Source organism: Triturus cristatus, chromosome 1_2 (assembly GCF_964204655.1).
Source record: "Triturus cristatus chromosome 1_2, aTriCri1.1, whole genome shotgun sequence".
Classification (NCBI taxonomy): Eukaryota; Metazoa; Chordata; class Amphibia; order Caudata; family Salamandridae; genus Triturus; species Triturus cristatus.
The window spans coordinates 462,781,333-462,797,371 of record NC_140580.1 but is presented as its reverse complement, the minus strand read 5'-3'; positions in this window follow the sequence as shown (position 1 = coordinate 462,797,371).

Below are 16,039 nucleotides of genomic sequence, written 5' to 3'. Positions count from 1 at the left end.
AGGACTGGGTGTCGGGGGAGGGTCGTGCAGGGGTACTACATTAGGGTGTAGGGTAGGGCAGGGTACTCTCACTTACCTTTCAAACTTTTACCATGAGTATACTTTTACCACGCATGTCTTTGCATTGTAATGGCATGCGTGGTAAAGGCATAGTCGTTGTAAATGTTTGCGTTGTCAAAACTTGTGGGTTCATTGAATTTGCAATGTCAAAAATTTGACTTGCGAAGTGTTTGTTAGCGGGGTAACATCATATATTCCACATGCACTGAGAGCAACGAGAGTGCATGTTCAAGGCATTCACCACTGATAGTGGGGTTTGAATGGTCATTGACTGAGTCTCAAATAGAGTCAGGAGAATAAGTGTCAATTTTTAGCCAAACGAAAAACCCAGCAAGAAAATGGCAACACCATGCACAGCTAGATAGTAGCAACACCTTGATCATCTGTAGTTTGGTAAAAATCACAAATGCATAAAACCCAGGATGGTAAAGAAGCTGCAATTATGCGGTAACTATACAGAAATGGCATCCACTTGTGACTTCTGAAATTTCAGTTTGAAATGTAAATAATAGCCCTTCTGTTATTAAGGAAAAAGCTAGGCCCAACGGAAATATGCATTGTCAGCATAATTGGCATAGTTTTGAAAATTGAGCATTACTCTTGTAACAAAAATACCTGAAATAACTCTATGACACTACAATGCGTAATTACATGCAGTTCATGGTAAAAAAAAAAAAGTACTGCAAATGAACGGGAACAACGAAAATGACACGGTGCGAGCAAGTGTTCTTCATGATGCTTAGGTTTTTTGGCACTAGTTTGTAGTGTGAAATGAATCCACGTGTCCCAATTGGATGCAAGGACATGTTTGCGCTAACATACAGCCGCAAATGCAGTCACATAATTTTTAGGGAAATTTCAAGTTATTATGCAAAAGTAAAGTGTGCATATTTTTTGACACACCACATATGGTATATACTTATCACTCAGTTTTGTATATCTTGTGTAATATTTAGTAGTCTTGCGCTTAGGCTTGCCACATATTCTTTTGAATGTGGAGAGGGGTTTGAGTGGAAAATGTCACTGAGAAGACATCCCAAAACACCAATCAGGTAAATGCTATCTATATCCAAGAGCGTACCTTTTTCTTTTCCCGGAGTTTTGTATAGCACGAACTTAACCCGAAGGTATCGGAGCGCTTTACATAAGCACCAGTTGCGTTACATGGGGACACATTCAGTTTTTTAGGCACGGGAAGATTAAGTGATTTGCCCAGAATCACAGGATGTTCAGCATCATTGCCGAGAATCAAACCCAATTCCCCAGATTCGAGGTCGACCGCCCTAGCCAATAGGCCAACACCTCTCCCAAACCTTGATTAGAATGATCATGCTGGTGACTGCCTAATTCATTGAACAGGAATTTTACATGACCTTTGCATGAAAAGATGCAACTTTCCTATAATTTTCACTCAGACAACTGTCCAAGTGTACTTCACATACCGCTTCGAAATTTTCAACAAGATTACATGTATTATGTGTGGGAAAAATGCTGTTTTGTGTATATCTAGTGCCTGCACACAGATTCCAACACACATAAAAGAAAGGTGATTCGCCCCAATCTCACTCCATATTGAACTAGATTTATAAAAACTAATGAACAGAATGGAACCTTCATAGGGCATCTATAGCTAAGCAAACATCAACTTAGAAGTGTGAGAACATCCTCCTATTTGCATTTTTACGCCCATATTTTGTTGACTGCTGTTGGTAGTTTTTTAGGTCTCGCCTGATCCAGCGCATGCGCTGGTCTAGCGAGACTTATTGAGAGGGCTCCAAAAAGTGCTACCAGGCCAGCCTAGAGCTACAGTGCATGTGCGCGGGCGCGCGCGCCGCGCTTTACCGCAATTACTTTCACTTTCACGGCCGCACGGCCGCTTTGATGTTTAATCGCTATCGCGATCATTTTCACTTTTGCGGCCGCACGGCCGCTTGGCATAGCCAATAGGTCTCGCTTTTGGGACCTTATAAGTGTTTAGTTATGCAACTGTTGCATGGCTAAACACTTATAAGGTCCCAAAGGCGAGACCTATTGGCTATGCCAATGCTTGTTAACTTTGCATCCCGGGGCACTGCTGTCTAGTCCCTATTATATGTGCTCTAACGCTTTAAATATGGTGAACCTGGATAATACCTAATAGGAATAAGAAACTTTCCATTAAGGACATAGGGGCAGATTTATGTTCCCTGGCGCATCCCTGCAAATCAGCATGAATGCGCTAGGGAAGATGCGTCAAGCAAGTTTTCCCTTGCGCCACCGCAGATGCGCCGCATTTACAATGCGGTGCATCGTGGCGCAAGGACAAGCAGATACGCGACGCATCTGCCGGCGTAAAGTTGTGTCGCAAAGGCGACGCAACTCCAGCACTGTTCCAACGTACCCTATCCCTAACATGGTGAGTCAAGCCTTATGCCTGCTTCAAGCAGGCGCAGGGTTTTGACGCATCAGCGTTGGGAAAGTGACTCAGTGAAATCTTATAGATTTCACTGAGTCACTTTTCAGGGGCGTTCCTGCGACGGAAGGCCCCACCCTGTGTCGAAACTCCCACATGATACCTGACGCAGGGTTCACGTGGGGCAGGGCTTTACACCGTGACGCATCTCCATAGATGCGTCACGATGTAAATTGGGCGCAACGTGGCGCAAGGTTTATGCCGCCGCTGCGTCACAAAAGTGACGCAACGGCGGCGTAAAGGGGGCGCACGTCCCACATAAATCTGCCTCATAGTATATGGAGCAGGAGTAAAACCCATGTCAGTGAAAGGTTAAATGTCACCTGTGGAATGCAGCACATGTTTTGCCATTGACTAGACTGACAAAGAAAACATACCTCCAGGCCTACCTTTGTAGCCTGACTGCTGAATCTTTTAAACCTACTGGAAAACCTCTCAAAATAACAATCACTGATGGGAAAGGAACCTACATTAAATATTATATAGGTCACTCCCATGCACGTGATGGAGCGGGTAGTTCAACATTTTGTATAACCCCCATTCTGCATGTTTATATTAATCTGAATAATTAACTAATAGTAATCTTATTAATTGGTTTGCAGTGAAATACTTATCAATCATATTGACTAAAGAATTACACGTGGAAATTGCACTTTGCATGGCTATATTAATTGTAAACTAATCTATGTACGCACACTAATAGTAGAAAATTAGAAAATTGCATGATATATGTTGCTTTTGTGATGTAATTGTGATTTGTGCTTTATTAAGTGAGTATAAACCGCTTTGAGTGTTGCTTTCTGCTAGATAAATACACACACATATGGGTATTAGCGAGGGGATAACATTTTATTAGCCATTTCTATGTTTTAATTACGTTTTTGTGTTTCTTTTGCTTAAGTTGCCCATTTCGGCCTAGACAAGATGGCTGAACGAGACGGTGAACGTGACTGCCCTGACAACATGAGGTTCTGGGTGAAGTGCGCAGGCGTCACCGCCAGCAGCAGTGGCCTGGACCTGACCCCGGGAGAACATGTACCCTTTAAGGTCTCTCCGGGAGCGTCGCCAGCAGCGAACACAATGGACAATTTAAAAACCAGAACCAGCAAGTGCGATGAGTTCATTACATTGACACCCTGAGAACTTTCCCCCGCGACCCCTAGTCGACCAATCAGGACTTTCTAAACCCCAATCTTGATACTTTTTGACATTATTTTCATTATAAAAGTAGGTAGGGTATTGTACTAAAAAACTTGCTCTTCTTTGATGAACTAGATTTCCTGACGTTATGCTGACGGAGAGGACGGTGACACTGCTGGACAGCTGTTATCCTGAATCTTTGAGAGACTGAATTGCGGCCTAACTTGCTGAATAAAATAATTTTACTCGACCTGACTGACTTGGAAGACGACTTTTAGCCAAATTAGGTAAATATGATGTTCTGCAATGCTGGTGATGATTTCTAACGTTTTTGCAATATTTCTTAGATAAAGAATATTTGATTAATTGACAAATGTGTTGTGTCGATTATTTAAAGAAGAGTATTTAGTCTAGTATGTAAAGTGTAGATAAATGATTGTATCACTAAACCATAGAGAACAAATAAATGATTCATCTCGTTATGAGAGGAATGTCTTAGGGTTGAAGTCAATGTATTTAGAGTGAGGTATAGAAATTCCTTTCATGTCTGCGTTTGGAAGCTTATTCCTCTAGGAAAACAGATCAACGGAGTGTGAGTATTGGTGTCATGGGCCCCACCAATGAATGTCTTTGAGTGAATTTGCTGTTAAGATATTTGGTCTGTGGCGAAGGGGGAATTTGATGTTCCACTCTGCAACAGTTTTTCTGGTAGCAGTATGATGGTTTTATTGTTTTGGTTGGTGATTCTTGCTTGTAAATAGCTTATTGATTATTGATTATTGATATTGGTTTATGTACTAACACTCTATGTTGAGTTGCGTCGAGTTTTATGTTGTTTGCACGGCTTCTGGGATGTAGGAAGTTGGAAGTTTGTAACGGTTCCGTAGTAGAGCAGAGGTAAGCGCTGCTCTCGGGAAAGACGGAATTGTTGTTGATACCCTGTAGATACACAGGGGAAACGTGTAACGATTGAAGTTGCACGACGCATTGTCTGGGTTCGACATCGCCGTGTGTTGCCATTAGAGACATTTTCTGTGTGAGAGAAGTGGGTATGATCGCGAAGGTTACCTGTGAAATTCTGGTCTTAGGTACCAGGGATCCAAATGGCATTCCAATAACGCTTATCACTGGAAAGGTAATAGGTATTCTCTGAGCTCGATAGAAGGACAAAGTATAGGGAGAGACGCCATGATTAGGTCCTTTAAACAAACCTGGTATAATGCCAAGTTCAGACTTGTAGAAGAAAGTATTTGTCAAAGATGCCTAATTTATCAGCAATACAGTCCAGGAAGAAAGACAGTAGTGAGTCTAGGGACAATAGGTTGAGAAGGAGGGCCTGTCACCAGAATGCAAGTAGATTTCATTGAGATGCCTCCTTGTAACAGGTTGATGTATGTTTTGGTGATGGTATGCCTATTCTCCAGGTGGGTAGAGGCGTTCCCAACAAGAAGAAATGATAGAATGACAGGGGCAAAATTACTGTTGAGGGAATTTATACCTAGATTTGGGTTCCCAGTAACAATTGAATCAGACAGAGGAGGACATTTTCATAATGAGATCATAAAACTGATATGTGAAGCATTGAATGTTTGACAAAAACTGCATTGTGCCTACCGACCAGAGGCTTCTGGTGTAGTAGAACAAATGAATGGTACTATCAAAAACAGAATAGGGAAAATGTGTTTAGCCACCGGTATGAAATTGCCTGATGTCTTGCCTCTAGTACTCATGACTGCTAGATCAATTCCAGACAGAAGCACTGGTTTAAGTCCACATGAGATCATCATGGGACATGCCATGCGACATGTGTTTATACCAGTCAACAAGCTGATGACAATAACTGATGACATTGTGTTGGAATACTGTAAAAGCCTGGCTGACGCAGTTCATTCTGTGTTTCATCAGGTTGGAGCGGATGCCACCACTCTTGAAAAGAAGCCAGCCCATGATCTAAGCCCAGGGGACTGGGTAAGGATAAAATTACACAGAAGAAGAAACTGTTTGGTTCCCAGGTGGGGAAAACCAAGGCAAGTCATCTTGACCACAACAACAGCTGTGAAGTGCGCTGGATTGAAGAACTGGATCCATGCAAGTCATACTTTGAGAATTCCAAATCCAGTTGACTGTAAAGAAAAGGAGTATTTTGATGAATCAGAATCCAGTACTGAGTCGGATGACGGAGAGCCAAAAGACAAAGAAAAAGAAAACCCTGAAAGGGGGGAAACAGAGCCGAGTTTAACTTTGGTCCACAGAAGTAATTCCCTGAGGAGAAGGTTGCAGATTTCTGATACCAGTTCAGACTCAGAGACAGAGCAAAGAGCACACTCTTCCAAGAAAGAACAAGGGAAGAACAAAGAAAAGGACAGTGGAGAGACACTAAAAGATATCCATGAGAAGGAAATGCCAGATGAAAGAGTGAGAGAAATTCCACCTGAAACAACACCTATAGATGGACAGGTGCCAGATACAGAGAGAGAGGGAAAGATTATTGCTGAAGACCCCCAAGGAGGTGTAGGGAACTCCAACATCCAGTTAGAAGCAGGGACAAGTAGTCAGCAGGAAGATTGCGTGTCGGAGATCCGAGGAGGGACAGAAGTAGGGAAAACAAAAGAAGTGGTGGAAAAAGAAATTGTCGAAGGCAAAAAGCAAGTTGAAACAGAGTCTGAGGAAAGCGAAGATGAAATACCAGAAGGCCGAGTTCTGAGAAAGAGAGCTTGGAGAACTGAAAAGAATGATAAAGGGAATAAATTGAAAAAAGCGGCAAAGGACGAGGTGTGGCCAAACAAAATAAAGACACTGAGATATCGATTGACACGTGTAAATTTGCCTAGGGCTGAACAGGTGAATGAAGTACGAGTCAGGAAAAATCAAAAGGAGAAGAACAAACACTGGTTAAAGAAATGAGGAAACCTAACCAGAAGTATAAATCACCGGAATGGACCTATGTGGCCCTGCCTGAAGTAAAAGAAGAGGCGCATAGCCAAGGAAATCCAGAGGTGGTTGTACCCGAAGTGGTTAAGGAAGGCGAAGAATCGGAATTCCTGAGAGTTATCTTGTTTGATATTGGAGAAGAAGCGGATGTTCAGGACACCCTGTATGCTGAAAACAAAGGGAAGGTGAAAGATGATGAGATGCCAAACTGAATGAGACAAGAAAATTACTGATGGAAAGACAATAAAACATTGAAAAAGACAAAAACTGGTAGAACCATGTCGGTGCTTAGAAGCCTAGGGTTAGAAACTAGTTGTGAAGTAGAAGAGGCTAAGTCAAAAGACACAGCTCATTTTGGTTTAGATGGCAAACATATAAAGTAGCAAAAGTAGATGTACCTTCCTTAGAAGATGGTACAAAATGTGTTGTTGTTGTACAGGATTATTAATGCTTCTTTGGAGTATTCTTGCTCTGTTAATTTCATTTAAAGTTACTGTATATACATTAGAAGGACATAGTGATAACATAACTAATATAGGGAAAGTTCAAAAGGTAGTTCCAACTAGAATAGATAAAAACTATTTACATAAAGACAGGTCAATAACAAATTTTTCTAACAATGTATTTTCTAAATTGTTGTATGAATATGTGAAGACTATGGGTGTAAGGGTTTGTATGTAATTACCTGCATCTGTATCTGAAGGAGTGACTTATCATCATCTTCCAGTAACCTATGGAATAACATGTGGTGTAATAGCTAATTTATTTTATCAAACAGGTAAATTAGAGTTTTATTTTTCAGATGTTGATACTATATTTTCACAAGTACCAGCAATTAACAAACTAAACAAGGTAAAACCTGCAAAGGTATTAGGTGAATTTTTCTTAAAGACTAAAGAACTAACACTAGAGTATATATTTAGAAATAACTTGACTTGCAGTTTAAACAAAGAGGAGAAGACATTTTTGGACATGGTTGAAGAAAGGAGATTGAAAATGCAAAGAAAGGTTTCAGAAGGGAAAGTGGAGAAAACAGTTTGGGATGTAGAAACGGAAAAAACACTTGAGAGGGGAAACGAGTCCAACTATGGCTTTAGATTGGCCTCAGAAAAGAAAGTTGTGTATAAGAAGGAATCAGACGGCGTATGACAATTATTTTGTAGGGAATAGTGAGTGCCATGATACATACAGAATCATGGGAGGATGGGGATTTAAAGTAGGAAGAGATCCAGTCTTTCCAGGACTGTATTTCATTTGTGGGAACAGGGCATATTATTGTTTGCCAGACCATTGGTATGGCACATGTTATGTTGGCCTGGTTTTTCCAAAGATTTTTCACATGGATAGAGGAGAAGATGGTGTACATAGCTTAGGTAGTTATTTAGCGCGTAGTAAAAGAGAATCTTGGACTGAAATTGTGGGCGACATATTTGGAGCACTGATACACGCAGTGGGAATATCTCTGAATGCAAATAAAATTAGAAAACTTTCAACAGTAGTGGATCACTTGTCAACAAGCACCGCTGGAGGATTCTTATTGGTAAATACAGAAATGGTTGCCATGCATGCTATGGTAATGCAAAATCGACTTGCCCTTGATATTTTATTGGCAAAAGAGGGTGGAGTCTGTGGAATGCTGGAAGTTCTACATTGTTGTACTTACATTCCTGACGAAAGTAGAGATTTGAAAATTTATATCAAAAATATTACAGAATTGCATGACGAAATTGTACCACTGGAGGTTGACGGTGGGAGAAGATTGGTAAGAAAATATCAGCTATTAAAGACTTTGTAGTAAAACTAGGTAGTACATTTATAGGCAAAATATTATTTCCATTAACATGTGTGATTTCCTTAGTATTAATAATTAGACTAGGTTGTATTTGTTGTAGAAAGAATAAAAACCAGAAAAGAATAAAAAGAGAAAACTTAAGGAGAAGGGATAAGAAACAAGAAAGAGAATTCGAAGAAATAGAACTAGAAGAGTTAAAGGATCGCATGTATAAAACAGCAAAAAGAGAAGAAACAGGGGAAACTGAAATATGAATGAAACAAGAAATCAATGTAAAATTCCGTAAAAGGGATACAAAATTTTTGGTTGGTGTGGTAATATAATCACCAAAGGGGGGATTGATGGAGCGGGTAGTTCAAAATTTTGTATACTCCCCCATTCTGCATGTTTATATTAATCTGAATAATTAACTAATAGTAATCCTATTAATTGGTTTGCAGTGAAATACATATCAATCATATTAACAAAAGAATTACACGTGGGAATTGCACTTTGCATGGCTATATTAATTGTAAACTAATCTATGTACGCATACTAATAGTAGAAAATTAGAAAATTGCATGATATATGTTGCTTTTGTGATGTAATTGTCATTTGTGCTTTTTTAAGTGAGTATAAACCGCTTTGAGTGTTGCTTTCTGCTAGATAAATACACACACATATGGGTATTAGCGAGGGGATAACATTTTATTAGCCTTTTCTATGTTTTAATTACGTTTTTGTGTTTATTTTGCTTAAGTTGCCCATTTCGGCCTCGACAAGATGGCTGAACGAGACGTTGAATGTGACTGCCCTGACAACACGAGGTTCTGGGTGAAGTGCGCAGGCATCACCGCCAGCAGCAGTAGCCTGGACCAGACCCCGGGAGAACATGTACCCTTCAAGGTTTCTCCGGGAGCGTTGCCAGCAGCGAACACAATGGACAATTTAAAAACCAGAACCAGCAAGTGCGATGAGTTCATTACACTGACACCCTGAGAACTTTCCCCCGCGACCCCTAGTCAGCCAATCAGGACTTTCTAAACCCCAATCTTGATACTTTTTGACATTATTTTCATTATAAAAGTAGGTAGGGAATTGAACTAAAAAACTTGCTCTTCTTTGATGAACTCGATTTCCTGACGTTATGCTGATGGAGAGGACGGTGGCACTGCTGGACAGCTGTTATCCTGAATCTTTGAGAGACTGAATTGCGGCCTAACTTGCTGAATAAAATTATTTCCTCGACCTGACTGACTTAGAAGACGACTTTTAGCCAGAATGGGTAAATATGATGTTCTGCAATGCTGGTGATGATTTCTAACGTTTTTGCAATATTTCTTAGATAAAGAATATTTGATTAATTGACAAATGTGTTGTATCGATTATTTAAAGAAGAGTATTTAGTCTAGTATGTAAAGTGTAGATAAATGATTGTATCACTAAACCATAGAGAACAACTAAATGATTCATCTCCTTATGAGAGGAATATCTTAGGGTTGAAGTCAATGTATTTAGAGTGAGGTATAGATATTCCTTTCATGTCAGCGTTTGGAAGCTTATTCATTAGGAAAACAGATCAACGGAGTGTGAGTATTGGTGTCATGGGCCCCACAAATGAATGTGCTTGAGTGAATTTGCTGTTAAGATATTTGGTCTGTGGCGAAGGGGGAATTTGATGTTCCACACTGCAACACACGCCTAGTAGCCCACAAGGTCGAGTGGCTAGCATTTAAAAGTGGTACAAGCTAGAATTTAGTATTGGTATCTAACTACAGTGACTAGCTCCCAAAATCTATTTTCACTGTAGTGAGGCTGTAGCTGTCCTGGGAGAAAAACTAAAGTTCAGAATAAAATCTTGACACTGCTATCTTTGGGTTCGGACAAGCTACCAGAATGAATCAAACACATTATTTAATGTGCATTAAAAATCTAATTCTCTGGTAAAGTCATATGTTTAGTAAATATTTAGGAAAAGTAACTGTTGAAAAGTTAGACTTTGCCTGAACCTTCAGTAGGGAGCTGGCTGCTGTCAGTCCTTCACTTTATGAGGTATGAAAAGTGTACCAAGAGGAGAATCAATGGCATAGGCCTTTTGGCAGGAAAACTTGGGAGTGAGGTATGTGAATCCTGTCAGCTCAGGAAGGGTGGCAGGGGAGGGTTTGTGAACCTCATTAACTTAAAAGGTACAACTGTGAGGCATTCCCTTTCATATTCAAGAGTGAAGGGAGACCTGGGGAAGAGACACCTGTATTCCCTGGGCTGTCTGTATCCAGCTTGGCACCAGCTTAGTTGGAAGGGAGTTGCACCCAGAAACAATTTGGTGTAGTAGAGGAGTAAGGGACTGTTTATTTCCCTTAACCCCGACCCCTCACTGGCACACCAACAGCCTCCAAGGGCAGAATGCTGCTGACATGTTGGATTTGACTTACTTTGCAGTACGGTGAACAGGATGTGCTTGGTTAGGGCTGCCCTGGAGACCTTTTTGACATTGATTAGGGAGTGTCCAGGAGTTACACCAACCCACTGGCTAGTGAATTCTACAAAAGTGGCACCTCCCCCACAGCTCATCAGAACACATCTGGGCTAGTGGAAGACAAGAAGGGGACTGAGGGACTGATTTAGATCTTGACAAACGGGTTACTCCGTCACAACGGTGACGAATATCCAATCTGCTGAAATATAAATCCCATAGGATCTAGTGGGATTTATAGTTCGGTAGACGGGATATCTGTCACCCTTGTAACAAAGTAAACTGTCCGCCAAGATCTAAATTAGGCCCTGAATCTGCTGTCTGCAACCTGTGTGGAGATCTGAAGAGCTGGACATGCTTCCACTTTTACCCAGAACTGAGAAGTGGACTTGATGTGTCAGTGGTTGATGTCCTGTGAGACTACAGAGACACAAAAATCTACAAGAGGGCATTTTTCTGAAGTAACCAGGTGACAAGTAGCAACAGGACCTGGACTCAACACTGCTGATGACCTTTTCTAGGGTGAGTATTGGCCTATGTGCTGTCCTTCAAGTCTTGGAGCCATAGAATTGGCCAAGAGGAGCTGCTCGAGAAAGCCTGAAAGGTTCACTGGAACCTTATGGCAAAGGTACCCAATTTCGAGAGGACTTTATCAGATCTAGCATCCAGGTTTTCCCTGCTGCAGCATTTTGTTACAAAAAAGGGACAATGTCTAAAGAAATAATTTTGACCAGGTAAAGACACAAAAATATCCACCCTATATAGAGGACCTCATTTGCTGTGAAATAGAATTTTCCCACTGGCGCTTTTTCAACCCAAAACCAACAGCTTCAGCAGGACCTTGTCCGCCGGCCATCCTACTCCGAGTTCACTAGATGCAGACTGAAGCCTGCCCTGTTGAGTTGAGGATTTTTGCACCCATTTGAGAGACTAAGTCAGAAGGTAAAATATTTGACTGGGATGATCTGCTTGGGGTATCTGACAACAGTCCCATCGCAGTTACAGAGTAATCGTGCCTAGGTCCCAGTCAAGCATGAACAGTGACTTCAAATTTGAGCCTTGCTTTTTCTTTGCACTCTATGCCTTAACTTTCAAAAAATCATTTCTGTTTCCCCTTATTCAATTTTAGGCATTTTGATGTAATTTCTCGTATTATATTTTCTCGATTTTATAAAAATTCATTGCAGGATTTTAATTATGCTGTGTTTTGAATTTTAAATTGTTTTCATACTGCTAAATACTTAACACACTTCTTACGTTAAGACTGTCTACTGTATGCCATACCAACCAATGGTTGAGCCCAAGGTAATTTATTGTGCTTGAATGTTGCACCTAGTAGGATTTAGGACCCAAGTCCTCCCCAGCTAATAACCATCTTGACACATGCAGGCAGAAATATCCATACACCAGAAAGAATCAAGGCAATAAGAATCACCAGTGGTAAAATGGCATATAATAGGGTGGTAATTGCTTTAATTTTCTTGCATTATTATTTCCAACTATATTACAACCAATAGGAGGCTGCAAATCAATTAGATGATGATTTTTATAGTTATTTATTTAATTGCTCTGTTACCTCAATTTAATGATTTACTGAATGTGTCACTTTATACTAACATTACCTTGAAAAACAACATTCCTATTAATATAAGTTTAGCCGTGGGAAACGTGGCAGATCCTGATCTAATGCTCCTACATAAAGCATTATATCAGTAGTTGCTTTACTACTAGTCATACTTATAGTCAACCACTGCTATGCCATTTTAATTGGTACTATGAAAACACCAATTAAAATTGCATGGCACCAATAAAGACCACCATAAATGTGGCAGCTAGGCTAGCCCCAAGAATAAGACATTTCTGCTCAGTACTCCTTCCCACTCTCAAATGGATCTTGATTGTTGCAGGATGCATCTTCAAGGTAGCCTATATTACTTATAAAAGTCTGCACTATGGCATCCCAACATACCTGGTCCAGAAATGTGTGCTTTCAGGAGGAAGTAAACTCCCTGCACAGTGATGACTCTCTACTTCGAGAACAGTCTTGGTTAAAATATAAAGAAACCACTCATTTCCTCTCGATACATTGATGAATACCTCTTTTGTCACCCATAAGCAAAGTGCTCAATCTTTACTGATCAAAGGATACCTAATGAATTGATTCACCCTAGTCTATGTGCCTCGAAAACAGATCATGTTTTCCCTCTAATGGTTCACTAAATGCTTGCTCCCCAGTGAAATGTGTGTGCACAAGCTTCTATCTGATAAATCTGAATCAAATAAGTCTCTGCAAGAATTCTATCTCTGTTCGTTTTTTATTAGTTCTGCAGATCATTACATGAACACATGAGGCGGGTTACGAGTGCCACCTTCCCCTAACTGAGTACTCAGGGGCATATATATGGGCCCCCTTGCACCACTGTAGCGTCACGTTTTGTGATGCTCTGGCGGGGCAAACCACCCAATCATATCAATGAGGCCACGCAAAGCCACTCTGCGTGGCTTTGAATGGCCTCATAGACATGGAGTAAGGCAAGGCAGAGCAAATCACTGTGTTGCCTTAGTCTGCACTCAGTAGGAGTCGCATGGGCATTGCGATGGGTGAACCCAATCCCCATTAATGAATTTTGATGCTTTCCTAGATTTACAACACCTGGGAATGCGCCAAAACGTTATGCCTCCCGAGATGAGGCATTACGAGGAGAAATAACTTTATTTATCTTCATTTATTCCTCTTTCCTTGTGTGCTCCCTTCTGCAGAACACATAGAAATAGGGAAAAGCCTCCCAGGAATATTTTTGTGCAGAAGGGTTCCACTCCCACACGAAAACAATGCTGCAGACAACTCAGGCAACCTTGCACCATGGTGCACCGTGGTGCAAGGGAGCCTATGTTGGTGCTAGGCTTCAGAAACTGCACAGTGCTGGGGCAAAGGACAGGATAGCACTGTATTGGATAAATACAGTGCATTCCCACCCTTTCACTTTGACGTAGGGCAGCACAGCAATTGCTGCACCGCCCTACGTCCAAACCCCATAAATGAGGCCCTCAGTATATAGTCTCTGATATGTTCCCTCTACTATGTTGTAGGTGCTTTCATTATAATATGTTGTCTTTTATTTGTATTGTACTTCTCTAATCATTTTGAAGAAACATTACTCATCATTCTTTAAAGGCAAAGCAAAAATGTATATGTTAAATAATAGTGTTTTTATAATTGCTGCAGATTCCCCTGAAAGTCTCCTTTCTTTCTTAATTCGTAACAATTATTCTCTCCTTCCTTTGGGACCATCAATCTTAGTTTATTTAACTTTCTTCTATGTAGAGAAAACTCCAGCATTCCACTATTCGAAAAATAATGTTTTACCACAGCAGTGACTTTTTTATCAATAATCTTACAAGCGCTTCATTAAAAATAACCACCATGTCTCTAACATAGTCCTTTATTTCACATTTGAACAATAAAAACATGACTTGTTAGAAAAGCTTAGCCGCCGGCAGCCCAGTGTGGCTTTCTTTCTTAGTAGGTCTGACCACTCTCAAAAATGTATTCTCATGGACAAAAATTCATTCTGCGTGGAATGGGTGACATGGGAGTAGTCGCTTCTGAATCTACTATGTCTAGCAGTAAAAGCAAAGAAAAGGCTGGTTTTGTGTACCCTGGCTAGACAGCTTCCTTTTCCCAGTGAGAAGTGGTCCAAACGCTTTTCTTTTGGCAGATGCACGTGATTTATTGTCTGTCCCATTGCAAGGGTTGGTGCAGTTAGCAGTTTGCAAAAGTGATTGAAGTATTGTTCGGCAGAGGGGACCTCGTTAGCCTGTCAGCTAACATGAGAAAGTTAAAGGCCAAGGGAAGGGGGTATCCCCCAACACAGAAAGCAAATGGTCTGTGCTGGTGCATGGAGGGATTATGCAATTATGGGAAGTCTGTGGAGAAAATGCTAACAGATGTGTGTACTGGTGGGGGAGCAATACTATGCAGAATGGATAAAAAGGCCCAGGGACTAAAGAAACCACTTTTAAGTAGGAATGTGCCTATTTTCTCATGATCACCTCAATTGTTTGTGGACTGAGGCTGGTGTGTTTTTTTGGCTCTGTGCACTGGCACTCTGCTATCCAGTTCCAAGTGAATGTGATCTGACCCCTACAACATGTTGAAATTGGCTGTGCTTCTAATTGACGTATAACTTACCTATTTGTCTATTGTATATGGTACAAAGTGTGCAGAGGACCTGTAAGTTAAATGCCACTAGTGGGCTGCAGCACCTACCTGCTACACTGAAAGTGTAAACATGGGTTCAGGCCTACCATTGTGGCTTGATTGTGGTTCTTTCAAAACTGCATTTTGACCTGTCAAAATAAACCCTTTTGACATGCCTAAATCTTACTTTTTAATATTTATCAGTTACCCCATATTAGGCCTTATAACCCATAAGGCAGGGGGCATTTTATTTAAAAGTAGGACTGATATAAAGTTAATATTAAACGTCCTACAGTGACTAGCACTTAAAAGCTCATTTAACTATAGCAAGGATTGCTGCTTACCCAATTAAATTTGTTAGTGTTATCTCTGGATAGGAAAAACTTAGGAATGTCTTCATTCTAATATTTTTTTAAAGCCCCAATTCACTGATGGAGTCTGTTTTTTAATAAATATTAAGGAAATGGTACTTTTAGAAGGAAACATTTTCCTTGACTAAAACCAACCGTTTCACAGGGACCTCATCCAACACCTATCTGACCTCATGGGCCCCTCAAAGGGCACAACATGCTGCTTTGTCCTGCTGAAGGATTTTGAATTACAGAAAAAGGACTAAGCCCAAGGGCAAAACCTCCAACCAGGCCAAACCTGGTTGGTGTATCTGATCTGTGCTCCATTGCGTCGGCATTAAATTGCGCTTCAGTGTGGTATACTGTGACCAGGTGTCCTGCATTGGCACTTAACTCTTTTTGGTGATATTTTTATTTAAAACCTTAAATATCTATATCTCTGGCTCCTCTATTGAATTTTGTCATTTTGGAGCCAGTTTGTTAACTATATTATTCTCCCTTTTCATAAATTAGAGTAGGATTTGTACCAGACTGTATTTTCGACTTTTCAGCTGTGTTGGTACTTTGAAATGCTTTATACTTTTTCATAAATTAAGCCTGTCTGATTTGTGCCATAGTACAAGGGGTTGAGCTCTGGTTTAATCACTGAAACCTTGCTGGA